General features: G+C 32.3%; 1 protein-coding gene across 1 annotated transcript in view; it reads left to right on the top strand.

The window, feature by feature from the left end:
- The first annotated feature begins 5,890 nt into the window (after nucleotides 1-5,890).
- The window catches only part of LOC130443231 (elongation of very long chain fatty acids protein 7-like), a 52,143-nt gene continuing 33,297 nt past the window's right edge, over nucleotides 5,891-24,736 (top strand). The window contains exon 1 of the mRNA XM_056777759.1: nucleotides 5,891-6,094. The gene's annotated coding sequence lies outside the window, so the exon portion shown is untranslated. The remainder of the gene's footprint in view (nucleotides 6,095-24,736) is intronic.

Raw genomic sequence — 24,736 nt, 5'->3', positions numbered from 1 at the left:
CATTATTTACTAGATCTAGCGTCTTCATGTGTTTGTTGATGCATTCTGCAGATCTACTCTGGTTATAATTTCCCAGAAGGTTCTTTGTCTGGCTCAGCACCAGTAGGTAGTTCCAATAATTGGTTTCGCTCCTATTTACGCATTATTTACTAGATCTCGCGTCTTCATGTGTTTGTTGATGCATTCTGCAGATCTACTCTGGTTATAATTTCCCAGAAGAGTCTTGGTCTGGCTCAGCACCTGTAGGTAGTTCCAATAATTGGATTCGCTCCTATTTACGCATTATTTACTAGATCTCGCGTCTTCATGTGTTTGTTGATGCATTCTGCAGATCTACTCTGGTTATAATTTCCCAGAAGAGTCTTTGTCTAGCTCAGCACCTGTAGGTAGTTCCAATAATTGGTTTTGCTCTTTTTTACGCATTATTTACTAGATCTAGCGTCTTCATGTGTTTGTTCATGCATTTTGCAGATCTACTCTGGTTATAATTTCCCAGAAGAGTCTTTGTCTAGCTCAGCACCTGTAGGTAGTTCCAATAATTGGTTTTGCTCTTTTTTACGCATTATTTACTAGATCTAGCGTCTTCATGTGTTTGTTCATGCATTTTGCAGATCTACTCTGGTTATAATTTCCCAGAAGAGTCTTTGTCTGGCTCAGCACCAGTAGGTAGTTCCAATAATTGGTTTCGCTCCCTTTTACGCATTATTTACTAGATCTCGCGTCTTCATGTGTTTGTTGATGCATTCTGCAGATCTACTCTGGTTATAATTTCCCAGAAGAGTCTTTGTCTAGCTCAGCACCTGTAGGTAGTTCCAATAATTGGTTTTGCTCTTTTTTACGCATTATTTACTAGATCTAGCGTCTTCATGTGTTTGTTCATGCATTTTGCAGATCTACTCTGGTTATAATTTCCCAGAAGAGTCTTTGTCTAGCTCAGCACCTGTAGGTAGTTCCAATAATTGGTTTTGCTCTTTTTTACGCATTATTTACTAGATCTAGCGTCTTCATGTGTTTGTTGATGCATTTTGCAGATCTACTCTGGTTATAATTTCCCAGAAGAGTCTTTGTCTGGCTCAGCACCAGTAGGTAGTTCCAATAATTGGTTTCGCTCCCTTTTACGCATTATTTACTAGATCTAGCGTCTTCATGTGTTTGTTGATGCATTCTGCAGATCTACTCTGGTTATAATTTCCCAGAAGAGTCTTTGTCTGGCTCAGCACCAGTAGGTAGTTCCAATAATTGGTTTCGCTCCCTTTTACGCATTATTTACTAGATCTCGCGTCTTCATGTGTTTGTTGATGCATTCTGCAGATCTACTCTGGTTATAATTTCCCAGAAGAGTCTTTGTCTAGCTCAGCACCTGTAGGTAGTTCCAATAATTGGTTTTGCTCTTTTTTACGCATTATTTACTAGATCTAGCGTCTTCATGTGTTTGTTCATGCATTTTGCAGATCTACTCTGGTTATAATTTCCCAGAAGAGTCTTTGTCTAGCTCAGCACCTGTAGGTAGTTCCAATAATTGGTTTTGCTCTTTTTTACGCATTATTTACTAGATCTAGCGTCTTCATGTGTTTGTTCATGCATTTTGCAGATCTACTCTGGTTATAATTTCCGAGAAGAGTCTTTGTCTAGCTCAGCACCTGTAGGTAGTTCCAATAATTGGTTTTGCTCTTTTTTACGCATTATTTACTAGATCTCGCGTCTTCATGTGTTTGTTGATGCATTCTGCAGATCTACTCTGGTTATAATTTCCCAGAAGAGTCTTTGTCTAGCTCAGCACCTGTAGGTAGTTCCAATAATTGGTTTTGCTCTTTTTTACGCATTATTTACTAGATCTCGCGTCTTCATGTGTTTGTTGATGCATTCTGCAGATTTACTCTGGTTATAATTTCCCAGTAGAGTCTTTGTCTAGCTCAGCACCTGTAGGTAGTTCCAATAATTGGTTTTGCTCTTTTTTACGCATTATTTACTAGATCTAGCGTCTTCATGTGTTTGTTCATGCATTTTGCAGATCTACTCTGGTTATAATTTCCCAGAAGAGTCTTTGTCTAGCTCAGCACCTGTAGGTAGTTCCAATAATTGGTTTTGCTCTTTTTTACGCATTATTTACTAGATCTAGCGTCTTCATGTGTTTGTTCATGCATTTTGCAGATCTACTCTGGTTATAATTTCCGAGAAGAGTCTTTGTCTAGCTCAGCACCTGTAGGTAGTTCCAATAATTGGTTTTGCTCTTTTTTACGCATTATTTACTAGATCTCGCGTCTTCATGTGTTTGTTGATGCATTCTGCAGATCTACTCTGGTTATAATTTCCCAGAAGAGTCTTTGTCTAGCTCAGCACCTGTAGGTAGTTCCAATAATTGGTTTTGCTCTTTTTTACGCATTATTTACTAGATCTCGCGTCTTCATGTGTTTGTTGATGCATTCTGCAGATTTACTCTGGTTATAATTTCCCAGTAGAGTCTTTGTCTAGCTCAGCACCTGTAGGTAGTTCCAATAATTGGTTTTGCTCTTTTTTACGCATTATTTACTAGATCTAGCGTCTTCATGTGTTTGTTCATGCATTTTGCAGATCTACTCTGGTTATAATTTCCCAGAAGAGTCTTTGTCTAGCTCAGCACCTGTAGGTAGTTCCAATAATTGGTTTTGCTCTTTTTTACGCATTATTTACTAGATCTAGCGTCTTCATGTGTTTGTTCATGCATTTTGCAGATCTACTCTGGTTATAATTTCCGAGAAGAGTCTTTGTCTAGCTCAGCACCTGTAGGTAGTTCCAATAATTGGTTTTGCTCTTTTTTACGCATTATTTACTAGATCTCGCGTCTTCATGTGTTTGTTGATGCATTCTGCAGATTTACTCTGGTTATAATTTCCCAGTAGAGTCTTTGTCTAGCTCAGCACCTGTAGGTTGTTCCAATAATTGGTTTCGCTCCCTTTTACGCATTATTTACTAGATCTCGCGTCTTCATGTGTTTGTTGATGCATTTTGCAGATCTACTCTGGTTATAATTTCCCAGAAGGTTCTTTGTCTAGCTCAGCACCTGTAGGTAGTTCCAATAATTGGTTTCGCTCCCTTTTACGCATTATTTACTAGATCTAGCGTCTTCATGTGTTTGTTGATGCATTTTGCAGATCTACTCTGGTTATAATTTCCCAGAAGAGTCTTTGTCTAGCTCAGCACCTGTAGGTAGTTCCAATAATTGGTTTCGCTCCCTTTGACGCATTATTTACTAGATCTAGCGTCTTCATGTGTTTGTTGATGCATTTTGCAGATCTACTCTGGTTATAATTTCCCAGAAGGTTCTTTGTCTAGCTCAGCACCTGTAGGTAGTTCCAATAATTGGTTTCGCTCCCTTTGACGCATTATTTACTAGATCTCGCGTCTTCATGTGTTTGTTGATGCATTTTGCAGATCTACTCTGGTTATAATTTCCCAGAAGGTTCTTTGTCTAGCTCAGCACCTGTAGGTAGTTCCAATAATTGGTTTTGCTCTTTTTTACGCATTATTTACTAGATCTCGCGTCTTCATGTGTTTGTTGATGCATTCTGCAGATCTACTCTGGTTATAATTTCCCAGAAGAGTCTTTGTCTAGCTCAGCACCTGTAGGTAGTTCCAATAATTGGTTTTGCTCTTTTTTACGCATTATTTACTAGATCTCGCGTCTTCATGTGTTTGTTGATGCATTCTGCAGATCTACTCTGGTTATAATTTCCCAGAAGAGTCTTTGTCTAGCTCAGCACCTGTAGGTAGTTCCAATAATTGGTTTTGCTCTTTTTTACGCATTATTTACTAGATCTCGCGTCTTCATGTGTTTGTTGATGCATTCTGCAGATTTACTCTGGTTATAATTTCCCAGTAGAGTCTTTGTCTAGCTCAGCACCTGTAGGTTGTTCCAATAATTGGTTTCGCTCCCTTTTACGCATTATTTACTAGATCTCGCGTCTTCATGTGTTTGTTGATGCATTTTGCAGATCTACTCTGGTTATAATTTCCCAGAAGGTTCTTTGTCTAGCTCAGCACCTGTAGGTAGTTCCAATAATTGGTTTCGCTCCCTTTTACGCATTATTTACTAGATCTAGCGTCTTCATGTGTTTGTTGATGCATTTTGCAGATCTACTCTGGTTATAATTTCCCAGAAGAGTCTTTGTCTAGCTCAGCACCTGTAGGTAGTTCCAATAATTGGTTTCGCTCCCTTTGACGCATTATTTACTAGATCTAGCGTCTTCATGTGTTTGTTGATGCATTTTGCAGATCTACTCTGGTTATAATTTCCCAGAAGGTTCTTTGTCTAGCTCAGCACCTGTAGGTAGTTCCAATAATTGGTTTCGCTCCCTTTTACGCATTATTTACTAGATCTAGCGTCTTCATGTGTTTGTTGATGCATTCTGCAGATCTACTCTGATTATAATTTCCCAGAAGGTTCTTTGTCTGGCTCAGCACCTATAGGTTGTTCCAATAATTGGTTTTGCTCCAATTTACTTTATTTTCTAGTGAATTTTTAGTTGTTTTGAGCTGATACCACAGAAGGGTTCGGGTACCATGAAAAACTGTTCCCGATTTAGCGAGATTATCAGATTTTTTTCATTGCCATTCGCTAAAACTAGACTGCGTATTCGATAAAATTCGTTTTCCAAACGAGAAACAAAGAAAGTTACATATATCGTACCTCTTCCATCGTTCTTTATCTCTATTTCCTCAAATTACTTCATCAATTACCTCACAGTGGAACAAAAATATCTTCTAGACTAGACTAGATGTTGTTAGCACGAGTTTTCAATAATAGAAAGTATATAAATCGCGCAGTCTAGTATTATTATGTCTATGATCGAATTATGATGTCATTTTCATGGAATGATATAAATCAATCAAGAAATTTGTCTGCTACTAGCATTTTTCAGTCACGATAGAATATTACGTGGTGAAAAATCTATGAATCGCCTGCTCAAAAATCTAGTCGTTTAAGACGAATTGCTCAATATAGAAGCCTCAAAACTATCAAGTAGTACTTCTTAGTGTTTGTTCGACCCTCTGCAACAAATTCATGATAAAACACACCGGGGTAAACGAAAAAAACGATGAGCTTAGACGTTTCGTCACGTTTCGTCACCAGTAATAATTCGTTTATTGAATGTACGGTTCCCAATTACATTGTTAAGCATTTTTTTTGTGTCAAACTCTAGGATATCAACGCCACGACTTTAGAGTACCATTGTTTCGACTTTTTGATGAGGCTAGTTTTCTAAGACTACGATTTTCAATGAAAGCTTTGTGTCTCTCAAATACTTCATCATATGAGTGAAATGGGTGAGTTTGACGAGAGTTATGCGGGGAAATCCAACTGATTTTTTTGACTATGTCCCGATACTTTACATTTGACGACATAGGTATCGATTATTTTTATGAAGAAGCTATAATTATTCAAATAGTCATTTCTGCGGAGCAGCACGGGTCCTCTGGTCAGATTTAAAAGAGATTTCTTGCACGGATACATTAAAATTGGCGGTTAGGGCTTTAGAAAATTATCTATTTAACGTTATCATTAATAAAAACGTTTATCAGTAACGAATTTTCCATTTTTCAATGAATTCATGGATAGTTGAGGATAAATATAAATAAGTGTATAAGTATATAATGATTATTACTCACTCTAAATTACCATGTAACTTATTTGGTTTGTTTATTTCTCGTTTATTTCATATTTTGTTTGTATTTTTGTTTTTATTTATTTCAAATTGATTTTTTTTATAATCAAAATGAATATGCAATTATTCATAATTTTAATAAAACAAAAAATCCATTCAACAAACCACGTGTGGCTTAGGTTAAGTCAAACAATCATCGAAAAAAAAAAGAAACGAAGGTGGGGACTTAATAAATGCAACTTTGCTTTTATAATTTAAAGCTGGTGGTTCTTCGCGGTACGCTATTTGGTCGTTGCATTCGCTTGATTTTACGTTTGGAAGGATAAATAGAAAACTAGTCAAAGCAGTCGCGGATTTACTTTCATTTTCGCGATATACAAGGTAAACATTCGACAAGTGGATGAAGTTTTGTGGTTTGTTGTGACAGTGGTTAGTTTCTCGCAACTTATAAGGTAAATTATTCATTTTATTACATTATTTCATAATAAATCATCAATTATAATATACAATTAACTACCTAGGTAGGAAAAGTATTAAAAACTAATAAATAAATTATCACTTGAACATAAATATTGAAACTAAATCATTTCCGAATGCCCTTATTTCACTTAAGGATTTTGATTTCTGACTAACTTAGAAAGGTCATAAATAATTAAAAACTGTGCTTATTTGTCAATATATACTTCCTCTATTTTCACGCACTTTTCAAAACATCTACATGAAGTTACTTTGCCACTAGAAAAATATGAAGCATCTTTAAAGTCGAAATTTCCTACAATGCCCGTTGATGTTAAATATTTTACCCCTTAACTAGGCAATCAGCTTTGAGAACAAAAAAATAGTCGGAAAGGGTCAAATCAGGACTATATGGTGTGTGATCAATACCTTGAAACCACATACAGTAGCCTTAGAAAGCGATGTAGTGTTGATTGTAACACCCCGGCTGATTTTACTGCGTCTTTTTTCGATAATTATTGTTTGAAGCAACTGTCTTAGTAAGTCATAGTAATATGCCGCGTTCGTCATCAATTTTTTGATACCCTTCGTGACCATTGCCTTGTTTAGCGCGGGTTCTCCTTTCTGATGCTACGTCATGGATTCCTTTTTGGATATAAATCAACCCTTGCACTTTTGCATCTCATAGAATTCCCTGCACCAATTTTTATCCTTAGAACACTCGTTTTGGAAATGCTGGTGCTACAATTTCCGCCACTAATTCAAAGTTTTCTGAAGTAGTCACTCCCAGTGAAACAGCTAAATCCCATTTCTAATTGCTCCTTCTCCTGTTTTGACTTGTGTTGATGTAGATCCTTCTCTATTTAAAGATTTTATAACTTCGCGAAACTCAATTTGAGACATTTTTCAAAACATTTTGACTCGTTCGAACTCTAGTATAATACAATAGATTGAAACGGCAAGTTGACCTTTGTTTAAAGCTTGTTGAAACTTGTCTAACACTTTATTGACTCCTACAATTATTTTTGTCGATTTCTGAGAGGAATGGGTCTTAAAAACTTTTTGTACAATTTTCATTTCAATTGAAAACTAAGTCGCACGCTCGCGGAAAAATCTATAGCGAAAAATCTACAGCCTCCATTATTTTTTTGGTGAAGAAGAAACGAAAAGAAATCTTAAACAAACAACAGTAAAGAAAATACAAGCTCAAATACGTCAAAATAATCGTTTTTTCAAATCTCATAAGTTTTTTACTTGTTCGATGCTATCTTATATTTTATTAAGCGCCGTTTTGAGATCCGATTTCGTGGCTATATCAGGATTTCTAGCTCAAACTTTCCTCTTAAGTTCATTCCATACATTCTCGATAGTATTTAAGTTCGGGATTTTAAGCGAATCCTTCTCCAGGTCTTCTGTAGACTCAACCTCTTCGATTTCTAGCATCCAGCTACACTCTGCATCCGTCTGAAATGAGAACGGACCCATTGTTCATCAGTCCAATTAACGTGTTCTTTGGCACTTCGTAGACGGGCTGGAGTTAATTTTGGACCAGCAGCTGGGCTTTTTGACTCTAGGTTAGCTGCCTTAAGTCTTGTTCTGACTGTCCATCCACACGTCGGGTTTCTTGAGCTCTTGAAGGACTTGAACAGCGATGTGCTGGAACCATGAAAGTTACCAGTCTCTTGGGTAACGATGGTAAAATCTGGAAATAGCAGATGACTCGTATTCAGCGCACTTTATCACTTGTTGTATTTATTTGGTTTTGAATACGTCAAAATTCGAATTCAACAACGAAGTAATGTGAAAAAAATACCGTTGGGTTGACCCAGCAGTCACGAGACGTTTGTGTATAGTATAAACTTTCACCGATGTTGCCAATTCTCAATGTGATTCTTATATTTCCAGTATTTAATTTTATAAAGAAAGAAAACAAAATATTTTATAATAAAATTGAGATAAAGACCTTGGAATTAGATGGAGCGTAAAAATCTTTTGTGTACAACAAAGATTTTTCTCTCAATGTTTGTATTTGGAAATTTCCACGCATCTATTAAAAAATAATTAACCTTTGATCATATATAGCTATTGCCTTGTTTTTTTTTATTATAAATAGTTTATATTTTATTCATTTACTTATTTCTTAGTGTAGGTATATTTTATATTAATAAAATTCACTTAAATATATGTTTACTTATTATATTTGGTATTTCGTAAAATGTCATAGGGATTTCTACGTAAAATTGTGTTTGCAAAACCAATTTACATACCAATCTATGTTCCGATTAATATAAAAAAATTCGCAAGGACAAACTAGTTATTTCCAAAAGGATTTAAATGATCGCTGTTAGATTTTTTAAGATCTTCATAAAACCAGACGATTAACAGCGCTCAGCATGCAACAAAATTTTTATATTTTATTTAAAATATATAAAATGGAATGTTACAAGTTTCAATAAACTTCAACAATCTGTCACAAACATCTGTTTAACCGATGTGGTTGATCTCATTTTAATCGAAAAGTTGTTTACGATGATTTTGCGCGGAGTTTGAATTTAGATCTAAAAGAGATGCTGTCAGTTTTTTTCAAAGTCCTTCGTTTCACAGCAGCCTAAATTATTTTCCAAAATATATGCTTGATACAGTAGTCCAGCCTCTGCTTCTTTTATCAGGGAAGCCCTCACATCTGGAGGATACATTAAACCCTGATTGGGATTCCAGTTTAAACACGGGCTATAAACCATACCTAACCTAACCTAACTTCTGTTCGTAGTTTCAACTATTATTCGGCAGAATTTAATTTCAAATGTTCCAAAAGAATTTCCATGTAAATGTACTCAAGAACTGCATATAGATTCATCATCAGAAGATATTTCTGATGCTTTTACTAAATTAGCGCGTATCAGTACATTAATAAAACCCATCCTGTCTAGGGAAGCTGTAAAGTATGATGAAACGAAACCTAGAAATCATATAAGTTCGAAAAACTAAGCAGTTTTTGAAATTATTTTAAGTTTATTGAACCGTAGCAAAGCTCTGTGGTCACAATAGCGGAAATACGTTGTTTGTGGTTCAGCAGCCATATTGGTGTTGCGCAGATTATGATTCTGGATTGTTCTGTAGCGTCTTGATTGATTAAGTTAGGTTAGGATTGTGTTCTATAAGGGCGTCCACAATTATTTAATTTTTTTTTTTTAATAAACGTTGTTTTTGTACATGTCCATCGTTGTTTACGACTTGAAATTATTTGAAACCTAATTTAAAACCATTTACAATATACTTTTCCTTCTTCACTTAACATTTCGGACACATTTAGAATAACGGACTCTGAATTCATGTTTACAATATAATTAAAACTTTTCAAAGGTAAATCGAATACTAGCATGTCGGGAATGTAATTTGCAAAAATATTTTTGGTGATGTAATATCAAAAATCCATAGTAGTTATATCAATTTGATATGATTAATAAGTTGGTAATATATAATATACGTAAGCTCCGGGTAAGGATATGGTTAACCAGAAATCAATATCGATTATCCTGGGAACCCTGGGAACTTAGTACCTTATTTCTCGGAAGGTCTTCGGGGCGCAATTACCCTTACAGTAACCCGGATAAAAATTTTACTAAGGGATGTCGTTTGTAACCATATAGACAGCGAGGTATTTCTATGACGTCCTAGTCGAAGATGTAGAGATAGAACTGTAAGGAACTGTACCGAATGTACCGGATGGGCAATTAAGAACAGCCCTCGGCCATAACTCTGGATCTCAGGTTCATATTCGGAGGGCATATTTTAAAAAAAACATAAAAAAAGCAAAATTTTTGAAAATTTAATTAATTACGTAGCATTTTCTATAAGATAATTGAATTCTACGCATTTTCCATTCTACAAGTTTTAGTCAATCTCTTCAAATAAGAAATGGGGGAGAGTTGGAAATTTTGTTATGAAAAACGGTTCAAGTACGGTTCTGCTTATTCGATTTTTATAAACTTGATGTAGAGCTCTAATTCATCAATACAAAATATATAAGTGCTAAGCAATTTAATTAGCAACGTGAAAACTAGAGGGCATTGTTTTGTATATTTTAGAAATTGTGATTTCTCTTGTAAATGTTAAATGGAAGTATAAAAATTTAAGCAAATATTTTAAAAGTGAACTAAATTAATATTATAATAGCGAAAACCGCATTTCGATCAAGTTCGGCTAAACAGAACCGGACTTACAAGGATTTTTTTTCAGAACAAGGTTTCCACTCCCCCACACCTTATTTGAAAAGATAGAATAAAGCTTGTGTAATGAAAAATGCGTAGAATTTGTTAAAGAATTCAATTATAGTATATAAAATGCCACTTAATTGGGTAAATTTTCAAAAATTTCTCCTTTTTAATTTCCTATTTTCAAATACGTCTTCTAATTTTAGACTGAAAATTTTGAAAATGAATTTTACGCGTTCTCAAAGTTATTTTACTCATCCAGTACTTAATATCGGAAAAATATATGGACCAATAAAATACTGAGATATTTGAGGAATTAATTAAGTTGCAGAAAAACCAAAACAGTGGCTGGGATATCTGGATGAATGACGAAACAGCAACAAATATCTATAGGAAAGGAGTAGAAGGATTGGACGCTTCAAAAATAGATTACAAGAGATAGAACCAGACCCAAACACAATGATAAAGGAGGACAACGTCTTCATGGATTGTAAAGTCGAAAAGATTTGTCGAATATTATGACTGTATGAATTGATTTCAATTCGGAATTTATATGTCTATTACGACCTTGATTGATTCACTTTTCGAGCGAAAACTTTTTGTGTTATCCACTTCACCAACACGCTCAATTACCCCGGTTCAAATCCGGTTCGAGACCTGAGGACCCACTGTAGATGTGGTTGTATATCCAGTATAACTTGATACCTGTTTAGTTTAAATATACATATATTTATAAATAAATAATCAACAACATTATAATCACTGATTTATCCGGTTTTTTGGTAGAATTAATATATTTTTGATCTCCAAACAAATGTACAGTCTTTCTTTTCTCTTTATTTCTTTTTTATGATAGGACGTTTAGACACTATACTTTTTTTTCAAAAACAAACTTGCCTGTTTTGAAGACAACAACCTTGAAAAAATATTCAATGTCTCAAAATGAAGGCGTTCGTTGACCGCGCCAAATGAAGTCTTAAAAGGTTATAAATTACGGACGATGGTCAAGGTAAGCTGCAAAGTTGACGTTATCGAAATTTCTAAATTTATCATTGAAGATAAATCTGTAAAACTCAATTTTAAACTTTGAGAAAGTGTCTTTAACGAATGCAGAAAAGTTTATTTGAAAATAAAGAATGTTATCCCTTTCCATGTTGATGAACACGTTTCAAAATATTCACGTGTATTTAAAAATAAATTTGTAGCTGAACAAATTTGTAGAAAGCAACTGGAAGATTGCAAATCTTTAAATTATCTGCAGTTGAATAAAATTTTAATGAATAATATTTATTTTTATTTAACACGATAATCGCTACTTTGAAACTTTATTTTTATTATACAGTTCAATTTATTTTTGATCTGCGGGAATAAAAAGAAATCATTGGGTGCCAAACAAGAACTATACGGCGGATGACTCATAGATACGTTGTTTGGAGTGTTCAAAAACGTTTTTGATTGAACTGATGTCTTCTGCGTATGGTTTCCCTAATTATTTCGAACATTTTTGGTAAACAAATGCTGGCGTATCATCTAGAATTGACCTTTCTACGTAACTTTAATGAAAAGGTAGCCATATATCCAGTTATTTCCAAAATGCGGCCGACCATTTGCTTCGAGGTTCTTTAATTGGATTTGGCTCGCCTTGAAATACCCAAACAGTCGATTGTTTCAAAATAATAGATCCTTGTTTCGTTGCCAGTCACGATCTTATAGACATTTTTTGTTCAAAAACGTTTTTGATTGAACTGATGTCTTCTGCGTATGGTTTCCCTAATTTTTTCGAACATTTTTGGTAAACAAATGCTGGCGTATCATCTAGAATTGACCTTTCTACGTAACTTTAATGGAAAGGTAGCCATATGTCCAGTTATTTCCAAAATGCGGCCGACCATTTGCTTCGAGGTTCTTTAATTGGATTTGGCTCGCCTTGAAATACCCAAACAGTCGATTGTTTCAAAAGCATAGATCCTTGATTCAGTGCCAGTCACGATCTTATAGACATTTTTTGTTCAAAAACGTTTTTGATTGAACTGATGTCTTCTGCGTATGGTTTCCCTAATTTTTTCGAACATTTTTGGTAAACAAATGCTGAAGTATCATCTAGAATTGACCTTTCTACGTAACTTTAATGAAAAGGTAGCCATATATCCAGTTATTTCCAAAATGCGGCCGACCATTTGCTTCGAGGTTCTTTAATTGGATTTGGCTCGCCTTGAAATACCCAAACAGTCGATTGTTTCAAAATAATAGATCCTTGTTTCGTTGCCAGTCACGATCTTATAGACATTTTTTGTTCAAAAACGTTTTTGATTGAACTGATGTCTTCTGCGTATGGTTTCCCTAATTTTTTCGAACATTTTTGGTAAACAAATGCTGGCGTATCATCTAGAATTGACCTTTCTACGTAACTTTAATGGAAAGGTAGCCATATGTCCAGTTATTTCCAAAATGCGGCCGACCATTTGCTTCGAGGTTCTTTAATTGGATTTGGCTCGCCTTGAAATACCCAAACAGTCGATTGTTTCAAAATAATAGATCCTTGTTTCGTTGCCAGTCACGATCTTATAGACATTTTTTGTTCAAAAACGTTTTTGATTGAACTGATGTCTTCTGCGTATGGTTTCCCTAATTTTTTCGAACATTTTTGGTAAACAAATGCTGAAGTATCATCTAGAATTGACCTTTCTACGTAACTTTAATGAAAAGGTAGCCATATATCCAGTTATTTCCAAAATGCGGCCGACCATTTGCTTCGAGGTTCTTTAATTGGATTTGGCTCGCCTTGAAATACCCAAACAGTCGATTGTTTCAAAATAATAGATCCTTGTTTCGTTGCCAGTCACGATCTTATAGACATTTTTTGTTCAAAAACGTTTTTGATTGAACTGATGTCTTCTGCGTATGGTTTCCCTAATTTTTTCGAACATTTTTGGTAAACAAATGCTGGCGTATCATCTAGAATTGACCTTTCTACGTAACTTTAATGGAAAGGTAGCCATATGTCCAGTTATTTCCAAAATGCGGCCGACCATTTGCTTCGAGGTTCTTTAATTGGATTTGGCTCGCCTTGAAATACCCAAACAGTCGATTGTTTCAAAATAATAGATCCTTGTTTCGTTGCCAGTCACGATCTTATAGACATTTTTTGTTCAAAAACGTTTTTGATTGAACTGATGTCTTCTGCGTATGGTTTCCCTAATTTTTTCGAACATTTTTGGTAAACAAATGCTGGCGTATCATCTAGAATTGACCTTTCTACGTAACTTTAATGGAAAGGTAGCCATATATCCAGTTATTTCCAAAATGCGGCCGACCATTTGCTTCAAGGTTCTTTAATTGGATTTGGCTCGCCTTGAAATACCCAAACAGTCGATTGTTTCAAAAGCATAGATCCTTGATTCAGTGCCAGTCACGATCTTATAGACATTTTTTGTTCAAAAACGTTTTTGATTGAACTGATGTCTTCTGCGTTTGGTTTCCCTAATTTTTTCGAACATTTTTGGTAAACAAATGCTGGCGTATCATCTAGAATTGACCTTTCTACGTAACTTTAATGGAAAGGTAGCCATATGTCCAGTTATTTCCAAAATGCGGCCGACCATTTGCTTCGAGGTTCTTTAATTGGATTTGGCTCGCCTTGAAATACCCAAACAGTCGATTGTTTCAAAAGAATAGATCCTTGATTCGTTGCCAGTCACGATATTATAGACATTCTTTGAAGTACCGTGAATGAATTTTTTCAGCATTTCTTTGCACCAATCGATACAAGTTTTTTTTGAGCGATTGTCAAATTATGCCGTATCTAACACGAACAAATCTGTTTGAAAGCCTAATTTTAACGCAATATTGAATGTATGCGAGTTGATCTAACGCCCAAGTATGCCTCAATCTCACGGTATGTCACGTGACGATCCTGATCATCACCAAAAGTCAAAGCAAATTGATTAGCACACTGCTCTTAGTTTAATCCGCCGATTTTAGTTGCCCACCCGGTACATTAAACATGGATACACTATTATGCCCTTGAGGGTATAATATCTTGAGGAAAATTCACCTAAGAAAGTAAAAACTAGGTTTGATGGGTACAGAATTTTGGGGATCCAAAAGTGTAGGCAACTTACTGCTTTACTGTTCCAAAATTTGAAAATATGACTTAGTTGAAAGCTATTTTATACAAATAGAGAAATGAAAGCTTCTATCGCCTTGCTAATTTACGTAAAAAGATTTATCATTCTCAAGGAACTTCCTAGAACTGACCCTCACGCATTTAAACTAAGCCTGTACGAATTTAATTCGTCTAAATCCTTTATGAACCTTGATTCACTTTTTTTTTAAGCAGGCGTAAAACTATTTTTGTAGGTCAATGAAATATTCGAAATTGCAATTCATAATTTTTTATCTGATTGACTATGTATAATCGCTTTAAGTATTTAACATAAATACTAGAGAAACCCGCATCGTGTTAATCAAGTTTCATGTTTCAATAACGTATATATGTAGCAGTAGCCACAACCAGATGCGATTAAATCCATATCCTATAATTATATCTATAAAAAGTCATTGAAAGACTTTGAAAATACGTGTTTTGTCATTGTACTGATGATGGAATCTTCCATTCTGTAAATTCTTAAATACTTCAGCAACATGGTTTCTCAAATTTTTTGATTTAAACTCAATTATTTTACATTATAATACGTTATTATTTGAAAATACGCTTTAATTCATTCTGATAATACAAATCATTTAATAAGCCATGTAAAAATCTAATAATTAATAACGTGTCCATAAGACAGCAGTTTCAATTTCTGCCTGTCGTATTCTTTGAATCATGTATCAACCAGCTGGTACTATGCCGTTTGAATTTACCGCGCAAATAATATCGTAACTCGCGTACATGGTTGCCAAGCTGTTACTGTTCGATTCTGTAGATATAAAGTTAGAGTTTGGAACTTTTATACGTTATTCGTAAATAATTAGAATTAGAATAATTGTATTACAAATACATTTGAAGACGATCAGTTTTTGAAAGTTTCTGATGGTTATTTTTTCTTATAACTAAAAAACGATCAGAACTACAGAGAGCGTATGAAATTGAAGTTAAATTTCTAGTTTTTTTTATTGAGTTATCTCGGTGAATCTAATTCAAATTTTATGTCCTTAATAAATATACGAAAAATTAGAATTTTTTAACGGTAACGATCTTAATTAGAAAATTATTTGTTTTGTAAACATTGATGAAAAAATTCGAGAATATAAACAAAGAAATAAGAGTGGTAATTCTTAATTTGGGTATCAATAATGAGACATTTTATATTGAAAACAATTGCATGTAACAAATATTGTGTCGGCAGTCACGAAATGTTATTAATTTCAATCTTCGATGCCAATAATATTATTTAACATACTCGCAAAAGTACATTACCGGTTGAAAAAATATTTATTGAACGTGTTTTTTTAAAACTTTATTGAAATACCGAAATTTGTATATAAATATGTGAGGTGATTAATTGTACCTTGGGAACAAAAAATTATTTCGTATAGGTCATTCACAAGAAGACCTTCGATTGCAGACAGCATTATATTAAGAACAATAATTAGACTTTGATTCCAAGTAAGACGATTGTTTTTGAACCAAAAATTTTTTTACTGTAATCAAAGATGTTTATACAAAAAGATCGATTGATTTTTCCGAAGTATATTTATTATGCATTAAACGAAAATAAAATTATTTGTTAATCTCCTGCTCCTTAGAATACTTGTTTTGGAAATGCCGGTCTGTGCTGCAGTTTTTTTTGTTTTTAGGTGATTTCCTCCAATAATTTAATGTTTTTTGGAGTAGTCACCGTCTCATCTCAGCGGAACAGCAAAGACCCATTTCTAATTGTTAAAAATGATTGTCACAAGTCATTGTAAATAACCTCCACACCGTATTTCAGTGATAATAAAATTTCAATAAAATTGCTCCATATCGTTATTTTTTTGATAAATTTTGTGTCAAAATTAATATTTTGCAACTTTGCATAAGACTAAAGAAGTCCTTTAATTTTTTATTAGATCTCGTATAAAAATTAGTTTCTATTAACAAATACTCTGACACAAAAACAGTTAATTATATTAAGATTTGTTTTTTGAATACTTATTCTTTGGTACATTGTAAGTTTAGCCACCATTTTATGACATTTGAAGCATGAAGTTGGTAACGAATTGAATAACATTCTTTGTTTAAACAGATAACTACTGATTACACGTTTTTAACTAAAAACTTAACGTAAATGTGCGAATCCATGAAAATACAACTTTGCATAAGACTAAAGAAGTCCTTTAATTTTTTATTAAATCTCGTATAAAAATTAGTTTCTATTAACAAATACTCTGACACAAAAACAGTTAATTATATTAAGATTTGTTTTTTAAATAATTTTCTTTGGTACATTGTAAGTTTAGCCACCATTTTATGACATTTGAAGCGTGAAGTTGGTAACGAATTGAATAACATTCTTTGTTTAAACAGATAACTACTGATTACACGTTTTTAACTAAAAACTTAACGTAAATGTGCGAATCCATGAAAATACAACTTTGCATAAGACTAAAGAAGTCCTTTAATTTTTTATTAAATCTCGTATAAAAATTAGTTTCTATTAACAAATACTCTGACACAAAAACAGTTAATTATATTAAGATTTGTTTTTTAAATAATTTTCTTTGGTACATTGTAAGTTTAGCCACCATTTTATGACATTTGAAGCGTGAAGTTGGTAACGAATTGAATAACATTCTTTGTTTAAACAGATAACTACTGATTACACGTTTTTAACTAAAAACTTAACGTAAATGTGCGAATCCATGAAAATACAACTTTGCATAAGACTAAAGAAGTCCTTTAATTTTTTATTAGATCTCGTATAAAAATTAGTTTCTATTAACAAATACTCTGACACAAAAACAGTTAATTATATTAAGATTTGTTTTTTAAATAATTTTCTTTGGTACATTGTAAGTTTAGCCACCATTTTATGACATTTGAAGCGTGAAGTTGGTAACGAATTGAATAACATTCTTTGTTTAAACAGATAACTACTGATTACACATTTTTAATTAAAAACTTAACGTAAATGTGCGAATCCATGAAAATACAACTTTGCATAAGACTAAAGAAGTCCTTTAATTTTTTATTAGATCTCGTATAAAAATTAGTTTCTATTAACAAATACTCTGACACAAAAACAGTTAATTATATTAAGATTTGTTTTTTAAATAATTTTCTTTGGTACATTGTAAGTTTAGCCACCATTTTATGACATTTGAAGCGTGATGTTGGTAACGAATTGAATAACATTCTTTGTTTAAACAGATAACTACTGATTACACGTTTTAATTAAAAACTTAACGTAAATGTGCGAATCCATGAAAATACAACTTTGCATAAGACTAAAGAAGTCCTTTAATTTTTTATTAGATCTCGTATAAAAATTAGTTTCTATTAACAAATACTCTGACACAAAAACAGTTAATTATATTAAGATTTGTTTTTTGAATACTTATTCTTTGGTACATTGTAAGTTTAGCCACCATTTTATGACATTTGAAGCATGAAGTTGGTAACGAATTGAATAACATTCTTTGTTTAAACAGATAACTACTGATTACACGTTTTTAACTAAAAACTTAACGTAAATGTGCGAATCCATGAAAATACAACTTTGCATAAGACTAAAGAAGTCCTTTAATTTTTTATTAAATCTCGTATAAAAATTAGTTTCTATTAACAAATACTCTGACACAAAAACAGTTAATTATATTAAGATTTGTTTTTTAAATAATTTTCTTTGGTACATTGTAAGTTTAGCCACCATTTTATGACATTTGAAGCGTGAAGTTGGTAACGAATTGAATAACATTCTTTGTTTAAACAGATAACTACTGATTACACGTTTTAATTAAAAACTTAACGTAAATGTGCGAATCCATGAAAATACAACTTTGCATAAGACTAAAGAAGTCCTTTAATTTTTTATTAGATCTCGTATAAAAATTAGTTTCTATTAACAAATACTCTGACACAAAAACAGTTAATTATATTAAGATTTGTTTTTTAAATAATTTTCTTTGGTACATTGTAAGTTTAGCCACCATTTTATGACATTTGAAGCGTGAATTTGGTAACGAATTGAATAACATTCTTTGTTTAAACAGATAACTACTGATTACACATTTTTAATTAAAAACTTAACGTAAATGTGCGAATCCATGAAGATACAGCTTTGCATAAGACTAAAGAAGTCCTTTAATCTTTTATTAGATCTCGTACAAAATTAGTTTCTATTTACAAATATTCTGACACAAAAATAGTTAATTATATTAAGATTTGTTTTTTAAATAATTTTCTTTGGTACATTGTAAGTTTAGCCACCATTTTATGACATTTGAAGCGTGAAGTTGGTAACGAATTGAATAACATTCTTTGTTTGAACAGATAACTACTGATTACACATTTTTTAACTATAAACTTAACGTAAATATGCGAATCCATGAAGATACAGCTCTGAATAAGACTAAAAAGTCCCTTAATGTAATGCTTAAACCGGTATTGAAAAGTCATTTTTTGTTATATTAAAATATCATCGGACAGGTTGGTAGAGATGAGCTGTGCTTATACACGTAACCTAATAAAGATCTCAATGTTGTTACCAAATAATTTATTAATACTGTTATAAATTCATACATTTTTTTTTCGTTAATTTACACAAAAAAATGAAGATTGGAGCAAAATAGGAGTGGAATAGGATCTAAACGGTGTATGAAAAGTGTGACCCGGCCTTTACTCGATTCCTATCAAATAAAAATTAAAAAAAAAACAAACGACAAAGAATTAAACGGTCGTTAGTTTTTTCTTTTTTCTTTTTCCCCAGCCCCAGTCCTGCAGAGGAGCAACTCCTTTATCGGGCCAATTCAAACGAACTTTTCTCACTGTAAAAAATTTCCTTATCCTACCAAAAATATACCCAACGAATCTTTCTCTTTCGAATACTGTCATAATAATGTTGATTTTTGATCAAAGTTAACCCAAAGAACAAAAAAATTATTTGAACAATATTTCTAAACGTTTTTAAAAAAATTTTATTTATTCACTGCCTTATTATTTCATATTAAATATTATTTGTACTATATAACTATTCAACCGTAACATAATTAAGAGTTGCATTATTATATTTGGCATACTCGATAATTGATTATATTTAATGAAATTATGGTAAATGAATGTATTCGATCTAGTTTAGGTGATAATTGTTAATATTTGAAAATTTATATGAAACATTAACTTTAAATGGAGAAATAAATACGGCAACGCCGCAACTGTCAAGTGTTCGAGATTGTACGATCCGCGAGGAGAGTAGAGATGATGAGTTAATCGAAACCAAAATAACGAGATGGGATTTAACGTCAATGTTCAGTATTAAAAAGTTATATTATCAATAGTATAACCACTAGTAATTTAATTTTCGCGATAAATTTAACGATATTTAATATACATATAATAATATACTTTCCACTGGTATATATATGAACCATACGAAAAGATATCGATTATGATAAAAAGTAACCGTTAGCAAACACCTCTAGATACTAGTAGCAATTTCGTCTAAAAAAATCGGTTGGGAATTAAGTTGCATAAATTTTCTGGTGATACCCTTGAAAGACTTCCTTTATATCAATCCCATTTTTCATTTAAAATTAATAATTCAAGGTCGTTTACCAACATCTCGTCTTTGTATTTTTTAGGTAAATTGAATATCCGGTTTATTCAATGAGACTGTAATTTACTAATTTAAAATCATTAGATTTTCGTTATCAACGGATTGAGATATACATTTTCGACTAATTTCTTAAAAAATGCTTCACGACACGACGTATGAACCAGGATTGCTTACTGGGTATTTCTGCTCAGAAATACATAGAGTTTTCCTTGACTATTAGATAAAACAAAGCTTTTAAAACAATTTTAACAAAGAATAATTGTGATATAGTCAATGCTTCTTATCGAGATGCTATTGTCTACTCAAAAGCTGCCTGTATAGCCACATAGAAATGGACCTCTAAAAACGAAGAGAAATAACTTCAAATTAGACATAAACAAAAATGGTGGAAGTGGAACAATTTATTTACAGTTTTATTGGACTTTTGTAGAACTATTTGCTTTTACTCTAGTTTGAAAATTGATTATGGTTAGTGAAATTAATTTGAACAATTATAATTAAGAACGAAAAAAAGTTATTGTGTGTACATTATTTCTGAAATGTCTTTCGTGTAGAAAATATGAAAATTTTTTCTTTAATTAAAGTAATAACTTGATTTTACGCAAGAAAAGATGGTATTATGATAGTAAGCAAAATAAATTCGTACGTAATTACATCATAAATGCAATAACCTGTTCGATACGCAGCTGTAAATAAAACTTTAATGCAATCTAATCATTATCGAAAGCCAGAGTCGTACTAGCTCTCACTTTGTACTAGATTTTTATTATAATTATAAATTGAATTGTTTTAATGAATTCTGATGTTCAAAAACTATCATTTCAAGATGTGTGTCAATTATAACGGTTAATGATGCCAAACCAACCATTGAATTTAATTTTATCATTGAAATTTTGTATTTGATTTAATTCCGAAAATCTATTTGTGGGAAGTAATTAATTAAAAATTTTTACACAATATTACTTAATACTGTACAGGCTAATCATTTTTTTTTTTGAAACTAAAGAAACGAATAATACAAATATCGTTTTTACTATGTGGTTAATACATGCAAATTCATTTAAAATATTTTTTTGTATCTATTTAACAAAAATATAACGAGCTAGATATCGCTCTGTTGCCATGTGTTATTTATATCCGTACTGTTCCTGTTGATCATTTCATTAATCATTTTCATCGTTATAAGGAAGTATTTGTGTGAATGAAAATTCAATATTCACATATTTTAGCTTTATTTTTCTTATAATTTGTTTAAAATATTACAATTGAAAAGGTATGAATAATAATTACGCTCCTTTGAACTTTTAAGTTCACCAAAAATAAAAAATATAATTCAAATTTCAAAGATCAAAAAGGTGAATGACAATAGGATGATTTTTATCTGCAATTGAATTATGTGAATAAAATTAATAAGGTGGAAATCAAACACATTTATAATCTAGTTTAAGTAAATTCTTCTGGCAGTAGACAAAGTTCTTGTCACGATTCGCGATAATGAGTCCAAGCACTCTTTTAAAACAAATACGTTTCCGTTGGAAAAAACATTCCATAACTAATTTCGCTCGCATACATTCAATATTGCACGAACGTTTAGCTCAAAAAGATTTGTTCGAGTTGGATACCGCATAATTTGACAATCGCTCAAAGAAAGTTCGCGTCGATTGGTGCAAAGAAATGCCAAAAAAATTCAATTATGGTACTTCTATACGATCGTGACAGGCAACGAATCATTTATATTCATATGAACCCCAAACTAAAAAACAATCTACTGCATGGGTTTGTCAAGACGAGCCAAATCCACAAAACAAAAGTTGTTCGCACACGAAGCACTGTTCCATTAGAGCAACGTAGAAAGGTCAATTTCCAAATGGAACAGCGGTTGATGCATTAAAATGACATGTACCTCAATCAGAATGGAAAAAATGCTTACAATTGGTTCAAACACATGAAAAATGTTTTCATTTTAATGGGGAATATTTTGAAAAACATTAAAGCCATATCCAATTATAAATTTTTGTCTATCTTAAAACCATGGCCCCCATATTTGATTGCGGGGACTGTAACCACGATCAGGCTCGGTCCCACCCGGTAGAGGGCGTGTGTAGGGCCAGAGCAGGTGTTGTATGCAAACATTGTAAACAGTAACTAGAATTAAATAGTATATAGTACATTTAAATGTTCTTGATTTTAGGTCTCTTATTTTTTAAAATAAGTTTTTTTAATTTTGGTAAAGACTTAAAGAAAAGTCGAAACGTCAAATTTTATCTTCCAAAAATTATTAAAAAAACGCATTTTAAAACATAAGAGATCTAAAATCAAGAACATTTAGATGTATTAATATATCAAAAGGTTTAAGTAATAAGAAATTAAAAAAATTAAATAGTATCTAACCCAGAATCTAGAATTTTCATTAATTTACGAAATTTTGACATTGTCATAATTATATATTAAATAAATTAAAACTGCCATGCTTAAAACTACAAGCAACCCTTGTACTATTGTCAAATAGAAGTTAAGACTCAAAAATGGATGAAATTCCGGTAAAAATCACTTGAAGCATGCGTATATATATTTCCCAACTTCAAAGATAAATGCCGATTTCTTCAGGTCTAAATCGCAAAATTTTCGTTTTATCCTCATTAGGACAACTTGTACCTATGTAATAATTCACTAATTATTTTCGTGTTGACATTTAGAATGTGTCAATTACAATAAACCTTGTAAAGCATCAACGAGTGCAATGATACATAACCTCATAATGGCCACCTTTACTTTAATGTCGGGTCACTAAGTTCGAAGTATGAAGAAATTCATCACCTTCATAAAAGCAATTTCGTTTTTTTCAAATAAGCCAACAAAATGCAAAATGACACACGTTTGCTATTAAGCAGTAATAATACAAGGAGCTTGACAATTGTTCGAAAAAAATTCGAAAACAGTAGGCCAAGGTATTTTTTGGTATGTTTGATTCGATAATTTCATTAATATTTTCGTCAGTATAACAACTAAATCGTGACCGTTTTGAAATATTGAATATTTGAAACGTCAAACGTCAACGTGGAAACAGCCCATTAGATCTGGTTTCAGTATTTGTTTGAAACATAAAAGGGGGGACAATTTATGTTGATAACCTGGTACATTTTCTATTTAGTTAAACAGCTGCATATAATATAAAGTGATTCATTAACGTAAGAGGCAAATTTGAGTTTTTATTATTTGCGATTATTATAAAAAATTACAATTTATTGCTTATAATTAGAATTTATTAACTTTTCGACATTTATTTTTAAAATAAATTATCACAACATGTTATCAAACAATTCTACCTATCAATTTAACTGAAATAAATCAGGGATTTAGTGACATTTGTTAATAACTACCCAACTACTCTGAAGGTGACGGTTTTAGAAACAAAATACAAGACATTTCAAAAGAGAAAGTGATTTGGAATTAAAATTGATGACAGACTATCTAAATCAGATGTAGAACAGCAGAAACATGAAAATTTCTCAAATAACCTCCAATTACAGGATGACTCTAATTAGCAGATTTTCTTCTTCGAAATATTATAATTGTTTTAGAAGTATTCTATTCAATTGAAAAGATTAAATGTTCTTACATGGTTTTATTCTTTAATTATCAATTAATCAGGTTTTTCCCATCACCATATGATGTATGTATTTTTGTAATAAAACTCTACAGTAACTATATTGATAACTTCTTCTTATGTAAATTTTTATAATAAAAATACGTATTTAAGTGCAGAGAAGAATAAAGAGACAAAAAAATAGAAAAAATAAACGAGAATGCTACCAGAAGTAACTGGCCAAACAAATTTTCGAAAAAAAGTTATCCCAGGGGGCTAAATCTGGCAAATAGAGTATATGATATACCAATTCAAACTCCAATTCATTAATTTTGTCCGTTGTAATAATAGATGCGTGAGCTGGTGCATTCTCTTGATGAAACAACATTTTCTTCTTATTCAAATGCCGTCGTTTTTACTTGATTTCTTCGCTCAAATGTTGAAATAAGTTCGCATAATACTCGCCGTTGATAGATTTTCCTTTTTCGAGGTAGTCGATGACCTATCCTGCAGATGGAACAGTCTTTACCTTATTTGGAACCAGGTCCTCCCTTTTCGGTACATTGTTTTGATTGTTGTTCTGTTTGGGGTGTGAAGTAATGGACCTACGTTTCATCCATGGTTATGAAAAGGCGCAAAACATTTTTTTAAATGCTACTATGTCTATACTTCCAGTCGACGATCATTTAGTACCGCTTTGTGAATTTTCTTCAATATTTCTGGAGCTCATTTGGTCGGCCACAGTGATGCTTCGACCTCGTTTAAACTCTTCTACCCAATATTTTACTATTGATAACGAAGGTCTTACTAACAGTCTAACCCAAAGTAGAATCTAGTTTAGGTTTTTTATTGGTTGAGCTAAGGCTTTTCAAATTAAAACATTATGTGGAAACTTGAAACATATTCTGTATAAATTGTGTACCTTCTAATACAGGTATTTTTTAAGTAACGACCTCCATCTCTAGGTCAAGTATAATAGAAAGATGTTCAAACAAAACAAAACAAAAAAACAAAACTGAAGAAGAGAATATAGACATAACAATTACGAAGAGAAAATGGGGTCTTAGACTAAGGAAACCA

The sequence above is a fragment of the Diorhabda sublineata genome, chromosome 4 (assembly GCF_026230105.1).
Source record: "Diorhabda sublineata isolate icDioSubl1.1 chromosome 4, icDioSubl1.1, whole genome shotgun sequence".
Taxonomy (NCBI): domain Eukaryota; kingdom Metazoa; phylum Arthropoda; class Insecta; order Coleoptera; family Chrysomelidae; genus Diorhabda; species Diorhabda sublineata.
This window is presented reverse-complemented; position numbering and strand designations above follow the sequence as displayed.